At 45.7% G+C, this 10,649-nt stretch overlaps 1 pseudogene; it reads left to right on the forward strand.

The window, feature by feature from the left end:
* The first annotated feature begins 2,005 nt into the window (after positions 1-2,005).
* Positions 2,006-6,291, forward strand: LOC135538374 (ankyrin repeat domain-containing protein 1-like; annotated as a pseudogene).
* Positions 6,292-10,649: the final 4,358 nt, after the last annotated feature.

Raw genomic sequence — 10,649 nt, forward strand, 5'->3', positions numbered from 1 at the left:
TCTCTCTTCCAAGATTGATTAAGCAGCCGCGTGTGTTTCTGTTCGTCCTGAGGATTGTTGTGCACCTTTATAACATGCTAAAGCTTGGTTATGAACATAGTTTGACAAGTTTAGTCGACATGTAATATGACTTTTGGCTGCATTTCAACAAAAATATGCCGTGTTTAACGAAAGACACGGACTTCACAACTAAACAGCTGTTTTGGTAAGTATAATTCCTTCCAGGTCTTCTGATGGAAGAACAGCAAAGGTAAGGGAATATTTATGTGTTAAATTTGGGTTTCTGTGGACTCCAGGATAGAGGAGCCATCATGCTAATTTCTGAGCGCCGACTCATATTATAGCCTAGTGAACCGAATTCTGTGCGTTAAAAATAAATGTAACAGCGATTGCATTTAGAATGTATCTTTCTATATATATGTAGAACATGCATATTTAGTTAAAGTTTATGATGTGTATTGCTTGTTATCTGCCGGAGCTATCGTCATTTCTCAGGACATTTTGAGTAGCATTTTTTGAACAATGCGTCAGAGATTTATGGATATATATAGCATATTATTGAAAAAAAAACATAAATGTACTGTGTAACATGTTATATTACTGTCATCTGATGAAGATTTCAAAAGGTTAGTGAATTATTTTTCTTTTAATCCTGCGTTTGTTGATTGCATATTTTGTTTAACTTGGCTATGCAAATTAGCTGTGTCTTCGGTGGTGGTTTGACATAAATATGTGCTGTTTTCGCCGTAAAACATTTTAGAAATCTGACTTGCTGGGTAGATAAACAAGGTGTTTATCTTTCATTTGAGCTATTGGACTTGTTAATGTGTGGAGGTTAAATATTTTTAAGAATATTTTTTGCGTTCCATGCGCCACATACCAGCTGAACGTGGGAGGGAAAGTTCCCAAATGGGACTCAAGATCCCTAACAGGTTTTGAGGGCTTGTGAGTAAACATTTCACAGTTAAGGTCTACACTTAATGACAAATACAATTTGGTTCGATTTATTTTTGTGGCTGTTTTCGTTTTGTATTGTAGCGACCCGCACAGACAGCTGTGTGTTATGTGTTAGGCTAGGAGGTGGTTGTGTTGTACTGACCAGTACCCGGTGTTCGCGGGGTCCGACATGTCAATCAACCTGCTATCTGCCAATCACGGGAATGCCTGGAATGTTCTGATGCTGGGCATCCTGGTGGTTGGCGGAGTGGCGTGGAGGGGGGTTGGGCAGGGGGTGGAGCATTGGAAGTTAAGACCAGGTTCAGCCTTTGTTCTCTCTCTTACGTCTGGGCTTCCCAAGAGAAGGTCTGATTGGCTTGTGGGTTATCTGTCATCACGTGTGCTAATGGCCCAAACAGTAATGTAAAGTTGGTTTAATAAACAATCAGTCGCAAACTCAAGCCTCTGTCTGGACAATTGTTCATTTATGATCTAGTCAGGTCATTACAGTATTAAAATGGCATATATGCGTTAAGGACCTCTCTTCGTGTACTTTTTTTTTACCGTATGACCTCGTGCATATCAAACTGGAGTAAATCAGCTCAGCTCTTCCTAGCAAACGCAAGTGGGTATCACAAACGGAAGCACATAGCTGAGCCGTTTTGTCCCCCGCCGCCCGGTAAATCTGACTTGGCATTTGGCAGGCATTATGCGATGTCGCCTTATATATGAGGAGAGTGCGAATGATTGAAGTTTAGGAATTATTTTCTTACACGCCGCCAATGGTGACATCAGCGCATACCAGGGACGCATGCCAGGTTGGACGATTGACTAGACACCTTGGGTCATCACTAGTTACCACAGCCACAAAGTTTTTAAAAAACAACCTCTTTCTGCATTTCTCTTCTTAAAATCTTATTTGAAACCTAACCCTAACCTCAACCACATTTCTAACCTTATGCCAAACCCTGGCCTTAAATTAAGACCAAAAAGCTAATTTTAGTTTTCATACCACCCAATATAGCCTATTTTGACTTTGTTGCTGTGGTAAGTAGTGGAAACCGACACCATGTCCCGGGCTGGTAAGGGGTGCCACTTGAATGCGGGAAACCATGACCTAATTTCTGTTTTTAGAGATACCAATACCAAGCGCGTAAGCTATATAAAAGATGATGGATCTCAGCCTCACTCAGAACAGAATTGACACTGACCACTTTGGAAGTTGAGCCACTGGACTACTCACCACACAGACGGACTAGATATGGGACTGAATAGCGTTGAAAAAGCTGGTAGGTTGTTTCTCGGGTGTCACGATGATTCACTCTGCATCAGTTAGGCAACAAATCGATGATTTCCTCTGGGTTTGGTCTGTCTGGATGTTGTTACTGATAGTATCAGTCTCTGGTTGGTAGGCTTGTGACACTTAGGAGAGTGTCATTACATGCTGAGATAAGTTTGTGAAAGGTTTATTTCTCGGCTAAAACGGGTATATAAAGCCTTAATTGGAATCCAAGTAGTAGTCCCTCTTGGCAGCCGTTAGTTCTGACATTTCAGATTTTTTTTTTTGTTTCAGTTCGATTATTAGAATTTCATTTCGTTCTGTTCTTTTCGACTAGCTCAATGCACACATTGCATATTTTTTGTTGTTGTTGAGATAAACTGTGCGATGTAGTAGAGTTGTAGATTCCAACAGGCAACATTCAACAGTGCAGAAAACATGGTAATTAAACACATGTATTTATTTGTTTGTTTTTTAACTAGGCAAGCCAGTTAAGAACACATTGTTATTCAAATATATAATCCATTGCACGCCTACTTGTCCAGTCTGTGTTTATGCCTGTATAGGAGATGCCTGTAAAGGAGAAGAACGCATGATCAAGAGCAGTTGCTTCTCGGAGGTATTTCTACCTGAAAATACAAGATCTAAGTGATTGATAGTTGGTATTCAGCAGTCATAGAAGTATGCCTGATTTACTGAAGAACTACTAAAATAGTGATCTTATCAGACAGCACAGGCTGTCTGACAGAGATGAGAGGATGACTTGGAATGAAATAATAAAGTCAAATAAAACATTTAATATGGTGTTGTTTTTGAGGTTTAATAAGGCTTCTGAAGTTGTTCATTTCCAATTGTCCTTCATGAAAAATGTATCAACCCCTACAGAAATGTCCATGAATTATAATGCACATTTCCTGTTGCTGCAGGATTATTTTCACCCTGTAACAAACTGGCTCTAATTAAGATCCTACAATTAACAAAATGTGATGGTTTTCATTTGGTCCAAAATAATCCATCAGTTGGTCACCTCACAGGGTTCACTTTGATTAGTCTCTAAATGGGTTGGACACTGCTCTATTAGCAACATCCATCCTTCTTTGGCCCTTGATTATGACAGAAACATCTCACAAAGGGAAGGCTTTTGTGTGAATGGCTACCTGACCTCCATTCTCCCTTTTCCTCTCTTGGAATAGAAAGTAGTGCTTAGGAGGAGGGTCATCTCATATCCAATCTGTTTTCTCCCAGGTCACTGGTAAGAGGTGTGAGGGGAAGGGGGCAGGCGAGCACCTGTCAGGAGCGTTTTCAAAGAGTCTGTACGAGGCAGCCGTCAACCAGGAGAAACAGGATGCCCAGAGGTCACACAAAGACTTCATCCCAGAAGAGAATGAGAACAACACTCAGGAGGAGATCACAGTTGTCAATCTCAATGTGAGTTTTTATAGCACCTCATGTGCTTTGTACTCAATTTTAAACACTGAACATTCTACTCACCTTCCAATGCTTGATTGCTTCCAAGCCATATCATCTGTTTAAAATGAACCTACTGTATACCTTGTTCCTTTTCAGACAGACAAATCAGGCCGGGTGAAGATAGAGACCGTGGATGACCTTTTCAACATCGCGAAAACTGAGGAAGAGGAGGAGGGAGAGGAAGGTGCAGAACAAGAAAGAACCTGAGCCAGAGATCATTGTAACGTCCCACCACTTCCTGTTCACAAATCTCTCTCTCCTCAGGCTTAAAGTTCCTAACCATAATCAAGAAGAGGGAATTCAATACAAAAGGCCAACAATATACTAAAACAAGTCAAACTACACTAAGCTAATGTAACAAGTCTCTTTTTGTTGTCACATATCCCGACACAGTGGATGAAGACACGTTCCTGAAAGCAGCAATGGAGAATAAGTTGCTTGTGATTGAGAATTACCTGTCAGGTGGAGGAGACCCCAACGTCAGTGATCATGTGAGTACTGCATCACGTCTCTCTTATGATGACACATCGACTGCCATCTCATTCAGTCTTTTGACATGCCAGAAGCTACATTGATTGACATACTAAATATTGAATTACAGGCAGCCGAGAGCCAATATAGTCCAAGTCTCACGATGCCATAGACACGTAACAGGCAGCCGAGGGCCAATATATTCCTAGTCTCACGATGTCATAGGACACGTAACAGGCAGCCGAGGGCCAATATATTCCTAGTCTCACGATGCCATAGGACACGTAACAGGCAGCCGAGGGCCAATATATTTCTAGTCTCACGATGTCATAGGACACGTAACAGGCAGCCGAGGGCCAATATATTCCTAGTCTCACGATGTCATAGGACACGTAACAGGCAGCCAGGGCCAATATATTCCTAGTCTCACGATGTCATAGGACACGTAACAGGCAGCCGAGGGCCAATATATTTCTAGTCTATGTCATAGGACACGTAACAGGCAGCCGAGGGCCAATATATTTCTAGTCTCACGATGCCATAGGACACGTAACAGGCAGCCGAGGGCCAATATATCCCTAGTCTCACGATGTCATAGGACACGTAACAGGCAGCCGAGGGCCAATATATTTCTAGTCTCACGATGTCATAGGACACGTAACAGGCAGCCGAGGGCCAATATATTCCCTAGTCTCACGATGTCATAGGACACGTAACAGGCATAGGGAGTCCCACGATGTCATAGGACACGTAACAGGCAGCCGAGGGCCAATATATCCTAGTCTCACGATGTCATAGGACACGTAACAGGCAGCCGAGGGCCAATATATTCCTAGTCTCACGATGCCATAGGACACGTAACAGGCAGCCAGGGGCCAATATATTCCTAGTCCACGATGTCATAGGACACGTAACAGGCAGCCGAGGGCCAATATATTCCTAGTCTCACGATGTCATAGGACACGTAACAGGCAGCCGGGGCCAATATATCCCTAGTCTTACGATGTCATAGGACACGTAACAGGGCCGAGGGCCAATATATCCCTAGTCTCACGATGTCATAGGACACGTAACAGGCAGCCGAGGGCCAATATATTCCTAGTCTCACGATGCCATAGGACACGTAACAGGCAGCCGAGGGCCAATATATTCCTAGTCTCACGATGCCATAGGACACGTAACAGGCAGCCGAGGGCCAATATATCCCTAGTCTTACGATGCCATAGGTCACGTAACAGGCAGCCGAGGGCCAATATATCCCTAGTCTTACGATGCCATAGGTCACGTAACAGGCAGCCGAGAGCCAATATATTCCTAGTCTTACGATGTCATAGGACACGTAACAGGCAGCCGGGGGCCAATATATCCCTAGTCTCACGATGTCATAGGACACGTAACAGGCAGCCAAGGGCCAATATATTCCTAGTCTTACGATGTCATAGGACACGTAACAGGCAGCCGAGGGCCAATATATTCCTAGTCTTACGATGTCATAGGACACGTAACAGGCAGCCGAGGGCCAATATATCCCTAGTCTCACGATGCCATAGGACACGTAACAGGCAGCCGAGGGCCAATATATTTCTAGTCTCACGATGTCATAGGACACGTAACAGGCAGCCGAGGGCCAATATATTCCTAGTCTCACGATGTCATAGGACACGTAACAGGCAGCCGAGGGCCAATATATTTCTAGTCTTACGATGTCATAGGACACGTAACAGGCAGCCGAGGGCCAATATATTCCTAGTCTTACGATGCCATAGGACACGTAACAGGCAGCCAAATGAATGTGCCAATCCGGTCTGCCCTCCCTCTCTTTTACAGTTCCTAAGGACAGCGCTACACAAAGCCTCATCTAAGGGCCATGTGGAGGCTGTGAAGAGACTGCTGGAGGCTGGGGCTTCTAGAGATGGCCGCCTCGCTTCGCGTTCCTAGGAAACTATGCAGTTTTTTGTTTTTTTATGTGTTATTTCTTACATTAGTACCCCAGGTCATCTTAGGTTTCATTACATACAGCCGAGAAGAACTACTGTATATAAGATCAGCGTCAACTCACCATCAGTACGACCAAGAATATGTTTTTCGCGACGCGGATCCTGTGTTCTGCCTTACAAACCGGACAACGGAATGGATCGCATGCAGCGACCCAAAAAAAACGACTCCGAAAAAGAGGGAAACGTGGCGGTCTTCTGGTCAGACTACGGAGACGGGCACATCGTGCCCCACTTCCTAGCATTCTTCTTGCCAATGTCCAGTCTCTTGACAACAAGGTTGATGAAATCCGAGCAAGGGTAGCATTCCAGAGGGACATCAGAGACTGTAACGTTCTTTGCTTCACGGAAACATGGCTCACTGGAGAGACGCTATCCGAAGCCGTGCAGCCAACGGGTTTCTCCACGCATCGCGCCGACAGAAACAAACACCTTTCTGGTAAGAAGAGGGTGGGGGTGTATGCCTTATGGCTAACGAGGCATGGTGCGATGAAAGAAACACAGGAACTCAAATCCTTCTGTTCACCTGATTTAGAATTCCTCACAATCAAATGTAGACCGCATTATCTACCAAGAGAATTCTCTTGATTATAATCACAGCCGTATATACCCCCCAAGCAGACACATCGATGGCTCTGAAACGAACTTTATTTAACTCTTTGCAAACTGGAAACCATATATCCGGAGGCTGCATTCATCGTTGTTGGGGATTTTAACAAGGCTAATCTGAAAACAAGACTCCCTAAATTTTATCAGCATATCGATTGCGCAACCAGGGGTGGAAAACCTTGGATCACTGTTACTCTAACTTCCACGACGCATATAAGGCCCTGCCCCGCCCCCCCTTTCGGAAAAGCTGACCACGACTCCATTTTGCTGATACCTGCCTACAGACAAAAGCTAAAAAAAGAAGCTCCCACGCTGAGGTCTGTCCAACGCTGGTCTGACCAAGCTGACTCCACACTCAAGACTGCTTCCATCACGTGGTCTGGGACATGTTTCGTATTGCGTCAAATAACAACATTGACTAATACGCTGATTCGGTGTGCGAGTTCATTAGAACGTGCGTTGAAGATGTCGTTCCCATAGCAACGATTAAAACATTCCTAACCAGAAACCTTGGTTGATGGCAGCATTCATTGTGAAACTGAAAGCGCGAACCACTGCTTTCAATCAGGGCAAGGTGTCTGCACATGACTGAATACAAACAATGCAGCTATTCCCTCCGTAAGGCTATCAAACAAGCTAAGCGTCAGTACAGAGACAAAGTAGAATCCCAATTCAATGGCTCAGACACAAGAGGCATGTGGCAGGGTCTACAGTCAATCACGGACTACAGGAAGAATTCCAGCCCAGTCACGGACCAGGATGTCTTGCTCCCAGGCAGACTAAATAACTTTTTTGCCCGCTTTGAGGACAATACAGTGCCACTGACACTGCCTGCAACGGAAAAATGCGGTCTCTCCTTCACTGCAGCCGAGGTGAGTAAAACATTTAAACGTGTTAACCCTCGCAAGGCTGCAGGCCCAGACGGCATCCCCAGCCGCGCCCACAGAGCATGCGCAGACCAGCTGGCTGGTGTGTTTACGGACATATTCAATCAATCCCTATACCAGTCTGCTGTTCGCACATGCTTCAAGAGGGCCACCATCGTTCCTGTTCCCAAGAAAGCTAAGGTAACTGAGCTAAACGACTACCGCCCGTAGCACTCACTTCCGTCATCATGAAGTGCTTTGAGAGACTAGTCAAGGACCATATCACCTCCACCCTACCTGACACCCTAGACCCACTCCAATTTGCTTACCGCTCAAATAGGTCCACAGACGATGCAATCTCAACCACACTGCACACTGCCCTAACCCATCTGGACAAGAGGAATACCTATGTGAGTTTTATTTGAGACGACTGTACAACCATTAAGATTAATTGTCAGATTCAACTGAAGATCTCTTTGTTTCTTGGGACCTAGAACAAGCATCTCTGTTTTGTCCCGAATTTAAAAGTAGAAAGTTTGCAGCCATCCACTTCCTTATGTCTGAAACACATGCTTCTAGCAAGGGCAATTTTGGGGCTTCACCATGTTTCATTGAAATGTACAGCTGTGTGTCATCTGCATAGCAGTGAAAGTTAACATTATGTTTTCGAATAACATCCCCAAGAGGTAAAATATATAGTGAAAACAATAGTGGTCCTAAAACGGAACCTTGAGGAACACCAAAATTTACAGTTGATTTGTCAGAGGACAAACCATTCACAGAGACAAACTGATATCTTTCCGACAGATAAGATCTAAATCAGGCCAGAACTTGTCCGTGTAGACCAATTTGGGTTTCCAATCTCTCCAAAAGAATGTGGTGATCGATGGTATCAAAAGCAGCATAAGGTCTTAGGAGCACGAGGACAGATGCAGATCCTCGGTCGATGCCATTAAAAATGTCATTTACCACCTTCACAAGTGCCGTCTCAGTGTTATGATGGGGTCTAAAACCAGACTAGAAGCATTTAGTATACATTGTTTGTCTTCAGGAAGGCAGTGAGTTGCTGTGCAGCAGCCTTTTCTAAGATTTTTGAGAGGAATGGAAGATTCGATATAGGCCGATAGTTTTTTATATTTTCTGGGTCAAGATTTGGCTTTTTCAAGAGGCTTTATTACTGCCACTTTTAGTGAGTTTGGTACACATCCGGTATGATTATTAGTGGCTATTGTATAGCACCCCCTACAGTGCATTTGAATATTGATGTTTGATACGGTAAGGTCATCTATTTTACAAATGCTTAGTTAATTTGAATGTTTGTGTTTTTCCCATGCAGGAAGGCAAGTCCCCTAGTGAGAATCTTCTGGCTTGGCAGAGTGGTGCTAAAAACATCCTGTGTAACATCAACAATGACAAATCTGTCAGTAGAACAATGACTGAGGTCTTGGGAAAATCCAGCCAATGACTGAGGTCTTGGGAAATCCACCCAATGACTGAGGTCTTAGGGGAAATCCATAATGACTGAGGTCTTGGGAAAATCCAGCCAATGACTGAGGTCTTGGGAAAATCCAGCCAATGACTGAGGTCTTGGGAAAATCCACCCAGCGGCTGAGGTCTTGAGGAAATCCACCCAATGACTGAGGTCTTGGGAAATCCACCCAATGACTGAGGTCTTGGGGAAATCCACCAATGACTGAGGTCTTGGGAAATCCACCCAATGACTGAGGTCTTGAAATCCATCCAATGACTGGTCTTGGGAAATCACCAATGACTGAGGTCTTGGGGAAATCCACTCCAATGACTGAGGTCTTGGGGAAATCCACCCAATGACTGAGGTCTTGGGGAAATCCACCCAAAGACTGAGGTTTTGGGATAATCCACCCAAAGACTGAGGTTTTGGGAAAATCCACCCATTCATTCAGATGATCATTAATATGTGATACTGATTGATTTGTTGAATGCTGATATTGCTGGCCAGTATTAGGGCTGTAGCTTCCATCCATTTTGATTTTGTTTACAGTGCTACAGTATATTTAGTTTGAACATTCAAACGAATTTCATAGCATTCATAGCGCCTCTCAGTGGCGACCCGTCAATCAGGGCATGTTGGGCAGAGCCCCATCTGCTTGGAGCCTGTCACGTATACTCCCTCTCCGGCCTCTAGGTCATCTGAATGCTGATTATCCCGCACACCTATCACCATCGTCAAGCACACCAGCGCCTCATGACACTCACCTGGACTCTATCACCTACTTGATTATCTGCCCTATATCTGTCACTCGCCTTGGTTCTTTCCTCAGGTGTTATTGACTCTTTTCTATGTCGGTGCGTTGTTTGTGTTTATTTATTAAAACACTCCCTGTACTTGCTACCCGACTGTCAGGGCACTCGTTACAGAACCACCTCACATAAGGGAAGCATCAGTGTTTTTCTGTGACAGTGTAAATGACGTCGGATCCGGGGAGATGCTGCATGCTCATGCCTCAGCCAGATCGCCAGGTTCCCCCTGCCTCCGCCTGCTCGCCAGGCTCCCCTGCCTCAGCCAGATCGCCAGGTTCCCCCTGCCTCCTCCGGCTCGCCAGGCTCCCCTGCCTCAGCTGGCTTGTCGGGCTCTCATGCCTCAGCCAGATCGCCAGGTTCCCCCTGCCTCCGCCGGCTCGCCAGGTTCCCCTGCCTCAGCCAGATCGCCAGGTTCCCCCTGCCTCCGCCGGCTCGCCAGGCTCCCCTGCCTCAGCCAGATCGCCAGGTTCCCCCTGCCTCCGCCGGCTCGCCAGGCTCCACTGCCTCAGCCAGATCGCCAGGTTCCCCCTGCCTCCGCCGGCTCGCCAGGCTCCACTGCCTCCGCCGGCTCGCCAGGCTCCCCTGCCTCAGCCAGATCGCCAGGTTCCCCCTGCCTCCGCCGGCTCGCCAGGCTCCCCTGCCTCAGCCAGATCGCCAGGTTCCCCCTGCCTCCGCCGGCTCGCCAGGCTCCCCTGCCTCAGCTGGCTTTTCGGGCTCTCATGCCTCAGCCAGATCACCAGGTTC

This window comes from Oncorhynchus masou, unplaced genomic scaffold, assembly GCF_036934945.1.
Source record: "Oncorhynchus masou masou isolate Uvic2021 unplaced genomic scaffold, UVic_Omas_1.1 unplaced_scaffold_9488, whole genome shotgun sequence".
NCBI lineage: Eukaryota > Metazoa > Chordata > Actinopteri > Salmoniformes > Salmonidae > Oncorhynchus > Oncorhynchus masou.